This window comes from Nerophis lumbriciformis, linkage group LG02 (genome assembly GCF_033978685.3).
Source record: "Nerophis lumbriciformis linkage group LG02, RoL_Nlum_v2.1, whole genome shotgun sequence".
In the NCBI taxonomy this organism is placed as follows: Eukaryota; Metazoa; Chordata; class Actinopteri; order Syngnathiformes; family Syngnathidae; genus Nerophis; species Nerophis lumbriciformis.
In genome coordinates this window covers 66,235,001-66,244,696 of record NC_084549.2, presented here as the reverse complement: position 1 = coordinate 66,244,696, position 9,696 = coordinate 66,235,001, and the positions used below count along the sequence as shown (strand labels likewise).

The 9,696-nt window shown below is 38.2% G+C and overlaps 1 protein-coding gene across 2 annotated transcripts in view; it reads left to right on the top strand.

The window, feature by feature from the left end:
- Positions 1-9,696, top strand: part of LOC133610453 (follistatin-related protein 1-like) — a 43,455-nt gene that overhangs the window by 720 nt on the left and 33,039 nt on the right. The gene's annotated exons all lie outside the window — the stretch shown is intronic.

Sequence of the window (9,696 nt, the reverse complement as noted above, 5' to 3'; positions counted from 1 at the left end):
TGTGTGTAAAATTGGGATGCCATTTTGTGTGAGAGTCCTTCATATCTGCTATCCCCATTGTCGTCATGTCAAGGAAATAAATAGTCAAGCTGCTCATATTTTATGATATGATTTTTTTTTTACTCCTATTCTTCACAATCTGGCGGACATAGGCGAAGGTCAAAGGTCCCGTCAACAAAGCTACCCTTTGCAATTTTCTTCCGATTTTCCAAGTTGTGTAGTGCAGTGTTTTTCAACCTTTTTTGAGCAAAGGCACATTTTCTGCGTTGAAAAAATGCGGAGACACACCACCAGCAGAAATCACTAAAAAACGAAACTCAGTTGACAGTAAAAAGTCGTTGTTGCAATTGTTGGATATGACTTTAAACCATAACCAAGCACGCATCACTATAGCTCTTGTCTCAAAGTAGGTGTACTGTCACCACCTGTCACATCCCGCCCTGACTTATTTGGAGTTTTTTGCTGTTTTCCTGTGTGTAGTGTTTTAGTTCTTGTCGTGCGCTCCTATTTTGGTGGCTTTTCCTGTTTTTTTTTTGTTGGTATTTTCCTGTAGCAGTTTCATGTCTTCCTTTGAGCGATATTTCCCGCATCTACTTTGTTTTAGCAATCAAGAACAGTTGTTTTTATCCTTCTTTGTGGGGACATTGTTGATTGTCATGTCATGTTCGGATGTACATTGCGAACGCTGTCTTTGTTCCGCAGTAAGTCTTTGCTGTCGTCCAGCATTCTGTTTTTGTTTACTTTGTAGCCAGTTCAGTTTTAGTTTCGTTCTGCATAGCCTTCCTTAAGCTTCAATGCCTTTTCTTAGGGGCACTCACCTGTTTGTTTATTTTTGGTTTAAGCATTAGACACCTTTTTACCTTCAAACTGCCTCCCGCTGTTTCCGACATCTACAAAGCAATTAGCAACCGGCTGCCACCTACTGATATGGAAGAGTATTACACGGTTACTGTGCCGATCTCTAGATAGCACCGACACTCAACAACAACACATCATTTGCAGACTATAATTACTGGCTTGCAAAAAATACTTTTTTAACCCAAATAGGTGAATTTAGATCATCTCCCACGGCACACCAGTCTTTCAGTAGACCCATAATAAATTCATAAAAGAAGCAAACTTCATGAATGTTTTTTGTGCTCCAATCACTCTATCACAAAAAAATAAGAGCTGTAGAAATTATTGGAAACTCAAGACAGCCATGACATTATGTTCTTTACAAGTGTATGTAAACTTTTGATCGCGACTGTATGTATATATATATAGAAAAAAAATTAGAATGTATTTTTGTGTTTTTTTATACATTTTTAAAAAGACGTTTTCGGCCATTTTCATGAAACCGTGAGAAGCTTTTCTAACTTGTAGCCTGTTTTATATCATGTATTATAATTATTATACCAAACAATACATTGCGAGAATTGGTTTGAATCAAGAATCATGGTGAATCGAGAATCGATTCCTAGTACCTAGTGTGCGGACGCCCTTTTTGTGTGTTTGCTGGGTCGTTAAAATCTCTGACATCGGTTACAAGTTGTTCTTTGGGTACGATTTAGACTTCCAAGAAGTTGTGGACGAAATAGAGAGTCAGTGGATGATGGTGGGGTGATGACTTTTCATTCATTTGACGGCTCAATTTAGGCTTTTGCTTTTTTTCCCCGCACGGATCTTGTGATTGTGTCGAATGTCTGCTGCTTCACCTCCAGGATGTGTGTGTGTGAGTGTGTGTGTGTGTGTGTGTGTGTGTGTGTGTTTGAATACATTGGACACAGTGGTTACACCATGTGACTTTCAAGGCAAAATGGGGAACATAGCTCAGAGCAGCGTTATGTTTTTGTCTTTTGACAGAAACTTGATTGTGTGGTTGTGAGGGAGTTGTTGTTATTTATGATGTCTGTGTGTGATAGTAGTCAGTCAAACTTTAAATAAAATTTTTTTTAAAAAGGGGAAGTTATCCTTCAGGTCAAACAATCCCCCAACACATGACATTTTCTCTTTGTGGAAAAACGTCAACAAGTCTGCTCACATCAGTCATGTCCGACTTCTGGCAGCAAAAGTCCAAATTAGGCCCAAATAGTTACAAGTAGAGAGGAGCGCCGATACAGTACCAATCGATACCAGTACTCAGTGGTAACAGTTTATGTCAGGGCCGTGCCAATAAAACGTGACAGACATGCAATCAATAGAAATGAAAAATATGTTCGATAAAACTTGTCCAGGGTGTAAACCGGCTTCCGCCCGAATGCAGCTGAGATAGGCTCCAGCTCCCCCCGCGACCCCGAAAGGGACAAGCGGTAGGAAATGGATGGATGGAAAACGTTTGATTTTCTTCTTGTTGGGAAGAAAGTGGAAGTATGGAAGCAAGGTTGGTTGCATGAACAAAGGCACTCACTCTCTGGTAACCGAGCAACGCAGTAAGTGATCACTGATCAGTGGGCGTGACACGCTAACAGCCAATCAGGTGACAGTATCAACTATCACGATTGGTTGATTATTTGCATGGAGTGGGAAGAGAAAGTAAGTAAATAAGTTACCTGGACAGTTTTTTTGGATTTTTTTTAATGGGACCGTAAATTATGCAAGGCCCACCTTAGATTTCAATGTTTATTTATATAGCCCTAAATCACAAGTGTCTCAAAGGGCTGCACAAGCCACAACGACATCCTCGGTACAAAGCCCACATAAGGGCAAGGAAAAACTCACCCCAGTGGGACGTCGATGTGAATGACTATGAGAAACCTTGGAGAGGACCGCATATGTGGGTAACCCCCCACCCCCCTCTAGGGGAGACCGAATGCAATGGATGTCGAATGGTTCTGACATAATATTGTGAGAGTCCAGTCCATAGTGGATCCAACATAATAGTAAGAGTCCAGTCCATAGTGGGGCCAGCAGGACACCATCCCGAGCGGAGACGGGTCAGCAGCGCAGAGATGTTCCCAGCCGATGCACAGGCGAGCGGTCCACCCCGGGTCCCGACTTTGGACAGCCAGCACTTCATCCATGGCCACCGGACCTGTGCCCCCCCCCCCCCCCTCCACAAGGAATAGGGGAGCAGAGGAGAAAATAAAATAAACGGCAGATCAACTGGTCTGACAGGGGGGCTATTTAAAGTCTAGAGTATACAAATGAGTTTTAAGATGGGACTTAAATGCTTCTACTGAGGTAGCATCTCTAATTGTTACCGGGAGGGCATTCCATAGTACTGGAGCCCGAATAGAAAACGCTCTATAGCCCGCAGACTTTTTTTGGGCTCTGGGAATCACTAATAAGCCGGAGTTCTTTGAACGCAGATTTCTTGCCGGGACATATGGTACAATACAATCGACAAGATAGGACGGAGCTAGACCGTGTAGTATTTTATACGTAAGTAGTAAAACCTTAAAGTCACATCTTAAGTGCACAGGAAGCCAGTGCAGGTGAGCCAGTATAGGCGTAATATGATCAAACTTTCTTGTTCTTGTCAAAAGTCTAGCAGCCGCATTTTGTACCAATTGTAGTCTTTTAATGCTAGACATAGGGAGACCCGAAAATAATACGTTACAGTAGTCGAGACGCATGAATAATGATCTCAGCGTCGCTAGTGGATAAAATAGAACGAATTTTAGCGATATTACGGAGATGAAAGAAGGCCGTTTTAGTAACACTCTTAATGTGTGACTCAAAGGAGAGAGTTGGGTGGAAGATAATACCCAGATTCTTTACTGATTCGCCTTGTGTAATTGTTTGGTTGTCAAATGTTAAGGTGGTATTATTAAATAAATGTCGGTGTTTAGCAGGACCGATAATCAGCATTTCCGTTTTCTTGGCGTTGAGTTGCAAGAAGTTAGCGGACATCCATTGTTTAATTTCATTAAGACACGCCTCCAGCTGACTACAATTTGGCGTGTTGGTCAGCTTTAGGGGCATGTAGAGTTGGGTGTCATCAGCATAACAATGAAAGCTAACACCGTATTTGCGTATGATGTCGCCTAGCGGCAGCATGTAAATACTGAAGAGTGCAGGGCCAAGAACCGAACCCTGAGGAACTCCGCACGTTACCTTAACATAGTCCGAGGTCACATTATTATGGTAGACGCATTGCATCCTGTCAGTAAGATAAGAGTTAAACCACGACAAAGCTAAGTCTGACATACCAATACGTGTTTTGATACGCGCTAATAAAATATTATGATCGACGGTATCGAAAGAATTTGCTCACCCTTTAGAGCACAGCTGTAACTTGCTGCCACTAAACCTGCAGAAAATAGTTCTCAGGTTTCTCTATGTTTACATTTTCAGACTTTGCACTATGTTCTTACTATTTATGAGGCATTTCTTACATATTGCTTGATTTAAGAGCTTAATGTTAAACGTTTAATGGGATTTTGCTATTTTGTTGACATTGTTTGACTGTTTGGCCCTGCGATGAGGTGGCGACTTGTCCAGGGTGTACCCCGCCTTCCGCCCGATTGTAGCTGAGATAGGCTCCAGTGCCCCCCGCGACCCCAAAGGGAATAAGCGGTAGAAAATGGATGGATGGATGTTTGACTGTTTTTCATGCTTGTGTTGACATTTCCTCTCTGCCTTGATAGCTGAGGGATTATAATCAGAGGAAAATACATTTCAAATACAAACATTTTAACATTTCATGTATTTTTTATTTAAAAAATCAATAATTATGCATGTTGACTGGTATGAAACACTTATATTGCGATACCGTTTTCAGCCATATATAATACTTGTGCTGTCCAGTTGTGATATTTAGATTTCTTACACTACAAGTATGAATTAATTTCAGTTTGCCTCAGTGAGTTGCTTTAGTCAAGAAGTAGTCTTTGCCATTAAGTTGAATGTCTTTTGTTGAGTCCTACAAAGTGTTTAGGGATGTATGGCCACATTTTGGTTTTACGACGAACCCGATAGAGAAGAAAACAGGATGTTGGAGTCTCTCGTCGGTCCGATAAATGAGCAGACAGGCATTCATTGCTTTTGGCATAAACCCTCATGTGGGAGCGTCGACATGTCCAAATAAATAAAAACTGCACACTGCGACGTCTGCAGCGAGGAATACGAGTAATAGGCCTCTTGATGAACCATCACCCGGAAAATATCCTGGATGTGAAACCAAACTTGCAACAAATTTGGAGGTGTTGAAATCGCCATGTAAAGTTGCTAATGCTAATCAGTAGCATGTATATGGCATATCCAATGTAAATTAAAGCTGCGAGCAGCGTTGAACGGACACTCGTTCTCCCGTGCCACTAGGCAGGTAGACACATGCCGTCTAACAATAGCATGCTAACAATTAGCCAGAGGTGGGTAGAGTAGCCAGAAATTGTACTCAAGTAAGAGTACTGTTACTTTAGAGATTTATTACTCAAGTAAAAGTAAGGAGTAGTCACCCAAATATTTACTTGAGTAAAAGTAAAAAGTATGTTGTGAAAAAACTACTCAAGTACTGAGTAACTGATGAGTAACATACACACACATATCATATACATATATATATATATATATATATATATATATATATATATATATATATATATATACATACACATACACACATATATATATATATATATACACACACACACATTTATATATATATATATATATACACACATATATATATATATACAGTATATAATTTATATTTATTTATTTTGCCGTTTTTGTTTACATGTTAAAGGTGTTTTAATGAATATACATGCATGTTTAACACATATAGATTCCTTTCTTTCATGTTGACAAGAATATAAGTTGGTGTATTACCTGATTCTGATGACTTGCATTGATTGTAATCAGACAGCAGTGCTTAACATCCACGTTTTCAAATGCAGGAGAAAAAAAGTTCCTCCTTTCTGTCTAATACCACATAAGTGGTTGGTTTTTGGTATCTTATTTGTCCAGCTTCCATATTCGTTTTCACACACTTTACAAGAAATACATTGGCGGCAAATTCCGTAGCTTGCTAGCTTGTTTGCGCTGGCTTTCGGAGACTCTTATTTTGAAAGCGCAGGCGCGATGGAGCGGCACTTTTATTGTGAAGACAGGAACTGTGCAGTCAGTCTTTAGGCTTGTGACGGGATGTACGTTTGAAATAAAAAAGTGTCTTTTTTCCTTCACACTTTTGATTGATTGATTGAAACTTTTATTAGTAGATTGCACAGTACAGTACATATTCCGTACAATTGACCACTAAATGGTAACACCCCAATAAGTTTTTCAACTTGTTTAAGTCAGGTCATGTGACCGCCTGGCTCTGTTTGATTGGTCCAACGTCACCAGTGACTGCATCTGATTGGTGGAACGGAGTCAAACGTCACTAGTGACTGCATTTTATTGGTGGAACAGAGTGAAACGTCACCAGTAACGCAGGCACTTTGAAGGTCTGTCTGACAGACCAAAACAAACAAAGCGTGCATTAACAGATCGATAAAAATTAGTAGGGAGTAGCGAGCTGAATGTAGATAAAAGTAGCGGAGTAAAAGTAGCGTTTCTTCTCTATAAATATACTCAAGTAAAAGTAAAAGTAAGTTGCATTAAAACTACTCTTAGAAGTACAATTTATCCCAAAAGTTACTCAAGTAGATGTAACGGAGTAAATGTAGCGCGTTACTACCCACCTCTGCAATTAGCATGTGTCAAGTACCGAGTCATAAGGTGTGCCGCTGCCAAATTGGCTAACAAAGTTAGCAGGCTAACAGCCAACATGTATCAAGTACCAAGCTATACAGTATGACTGAGTTGTAGAGCTGCAAAATTGGCCTAAAAAGTTAGCAAGTTAATGCTAACATGCTAGCTTGCTAACAGCTAACATGTGTCAAGTACCAAGATATATGAGTCCCGAGTTGTACGGCTGCAAAATTCGGCCTAAAAAGTTAGCAAGCAAATGTTAGCATGCTAGCTTGCTAACAGCTTGCATGTGTCAAGTACCAAGATATATGACTCTGAGTTGTGTAGGTGTGTGTGTGTGTGTGTGTGTGTGTGTGTGTGTGTGTGTGTGTGTGTGTGTGTGTGTGTGTGTGTGTGTGTGTTTGACACCTCTGCTATCACACTAAAGAGTGTGATAAGTGATAACATACTTTCCCATAAAAGATCAGCGCACATGCTTGCAAATATGGCTGGCATCCCTGTTTTATTTTTAGGAGATGCTGGATTGGTGTTGCAGCACACACCAGCAGGGTGGAGCTTATCTAGACAGCGGCGCCTCCTCTGACACAAAGAACACGTGCAAAAAAAACAACAAAAATGTTGTTTCCTATTTGCTTCCTATTATCAGAAACATTTATTCTCAATTCTGAAGTCAAACGTCCTGTTTGTTCTTATTATTTAAAATATTACTCATAAATGTATTTCCCCTTTTTTGTTTGAGAGAAAAACATATATATTAACAAAACATGTTTAAATCCAGTATAAAGTCTGCAAATGACAGAATGAACATACAGTATACTTATCAACAAAAGTGCACAAACATGCAAAACAAAAAAAATAAATAAAGAATAGACACAATTACAAAATTAAAATCTGTTTAAATAAAAAAAATACTATATTTGATGAAGATGATGCAAAACAGGCTTCTTTGAAATGAAATAAAATCAGTTAAAGCCCAACTTACAACAGGGGAGTGCAAAGTGTGGCCTGGGAGACATATTTAGCTCATTAAAAAAAAAAAAGTTAAAAAAAGGAGCAAAAAAGCTCATTTTAAAGATAAAAAAACACACAAAGCTTTGTATGTGTATGTATATATATATATATATATATATATATATATATATATATATGCATATATATATGTGTGTATATATATGTAAATGTATAAGTGTATAAATATACGTATATATACAGTATATACAGTATGTGTGTGTGTGTATAAATGTATATGTGAATGTATATGTGTATATATATTTGTGTGTGTGTATATATATGTATATATACATATATATATGCACACACACACACACATATATATATATACACACATATACATTTACATATAAATATACATATATACACACACACACATAGACTGTATATATATATATATATATATAAAAATGTATACTGTGTATATATATATATATATATATACAGTATACATTTTTTATATATATATGTGTGTGTGTGTGTGTGTGTGTGTGTGTGTGTGTGTGTGTGTGTGTGTGTGTGTGCGTGTGTGTGTGTGTGTATATATATATGTATATTTATATGTAAATGTATATGTGTATATATACATAGAATAGAATGGACTTTATTGTCATTATATTTGCATATAATGAGATTAAGGACTCCAATTTAAGGTGCGGTAGTGGGAACAAATATGTGGTAAAAATAAATTACACAAGAGGTAATAAAGAAAAAAAAACTAAGAATTGAAATAAACAGACTACTATCCAATAAAAATAATAAGCAATCCTGTACAATATACAAAACACTATACAAATACAAAATACTGTACAATATACAGAACAAGACAAGAGTATCGGAGTAATAAATAACAATCAGTGTCGGATGTATTGCACTCGAAGGGTAATATTGCACAGTAGGCTATTAGGGTAGGATATTGTATGGGGTGAATTATTATTATAAGTTAGAGTTCAAGATGGTGACAGCTCTGGGAAATATATATATATATGTGTGTGTGCGTGTGTGTGTGTGTGTGTGTATATATATATATATATATATATATATATATATATATATATATATATATACTGTATATACGTGGCAGCAGGTTGCATCAGCTTTGTGCTCTTTTAATGTATTTTATGTCCTTGTATAAATAAAGTCTATCCTATCTTATACACACATATTAAAGCAGCACTAAGCAACTTTTCAACCGTCATCAAATATTTTCATAACTTTTGGGACGATACATGGACTTCCAACTAGTTGAACGACACCTCTGTCATGGCCTGAGGAGGTCTATATCGCTCTCACTGGCACCTGGCGACTCTGAGGAACCCTGCCACGCCAAAAACTACAAATGTGCTGACTTGCTTTACGGCATACGTCACTTCCCCCTTTGCCCTGTCGTTACAAAGACGGAAGTCGATGAGAACGCCTGTGTGTAATTACTGCTATAATAGCAGAAGCTCCAAAACAACCAAAGAAACGAAAAGTTTTTTTGAGGCAACAAAAAAAAGAAAAAGGGAGGCTACCCGTATAAAAGTACAGTCAAGGATCAACATTTCCCCGGCTTTTGATTGCTGGCAAGGGCTACATTTTCGGATTTTTGACCTTAGTTCTGTTCCTGCTAAACTAGTAAGTGACTTTTGATGCTCAAATCAAAATGCTAATGCTAATGTCAGCTATCGGAAATTTACATGGTAGCAATAAATAGCCACCACACTACTTCCTTCGAAAAAAACCTCTCCCACCGGTATTCGTTGCTTGGGACCTGCATCCACCCCGACACAGCATCATTTTATGTGGGCCGTGAAAGCCTGGAAATAATATATATGCGTCAATAAAGAACATCATCGTTCTTCCTAAATGTTTTTGTTCTCAAAATGTGGACTGAAATATTGCACAGACTGCGTGCGTGCATATCTTTCCAACTTCGATATGTATATTTTCATAGTTTATGGACATTGTGCACGATGCATCGTTCACAAAGAATCGATGGCTGCACCAGAATTAGCTAACAACTCATTTCCATTTCTAGTCCCTAATTTGAATATGACCTGAACATGCAACAATTATTATTTTATA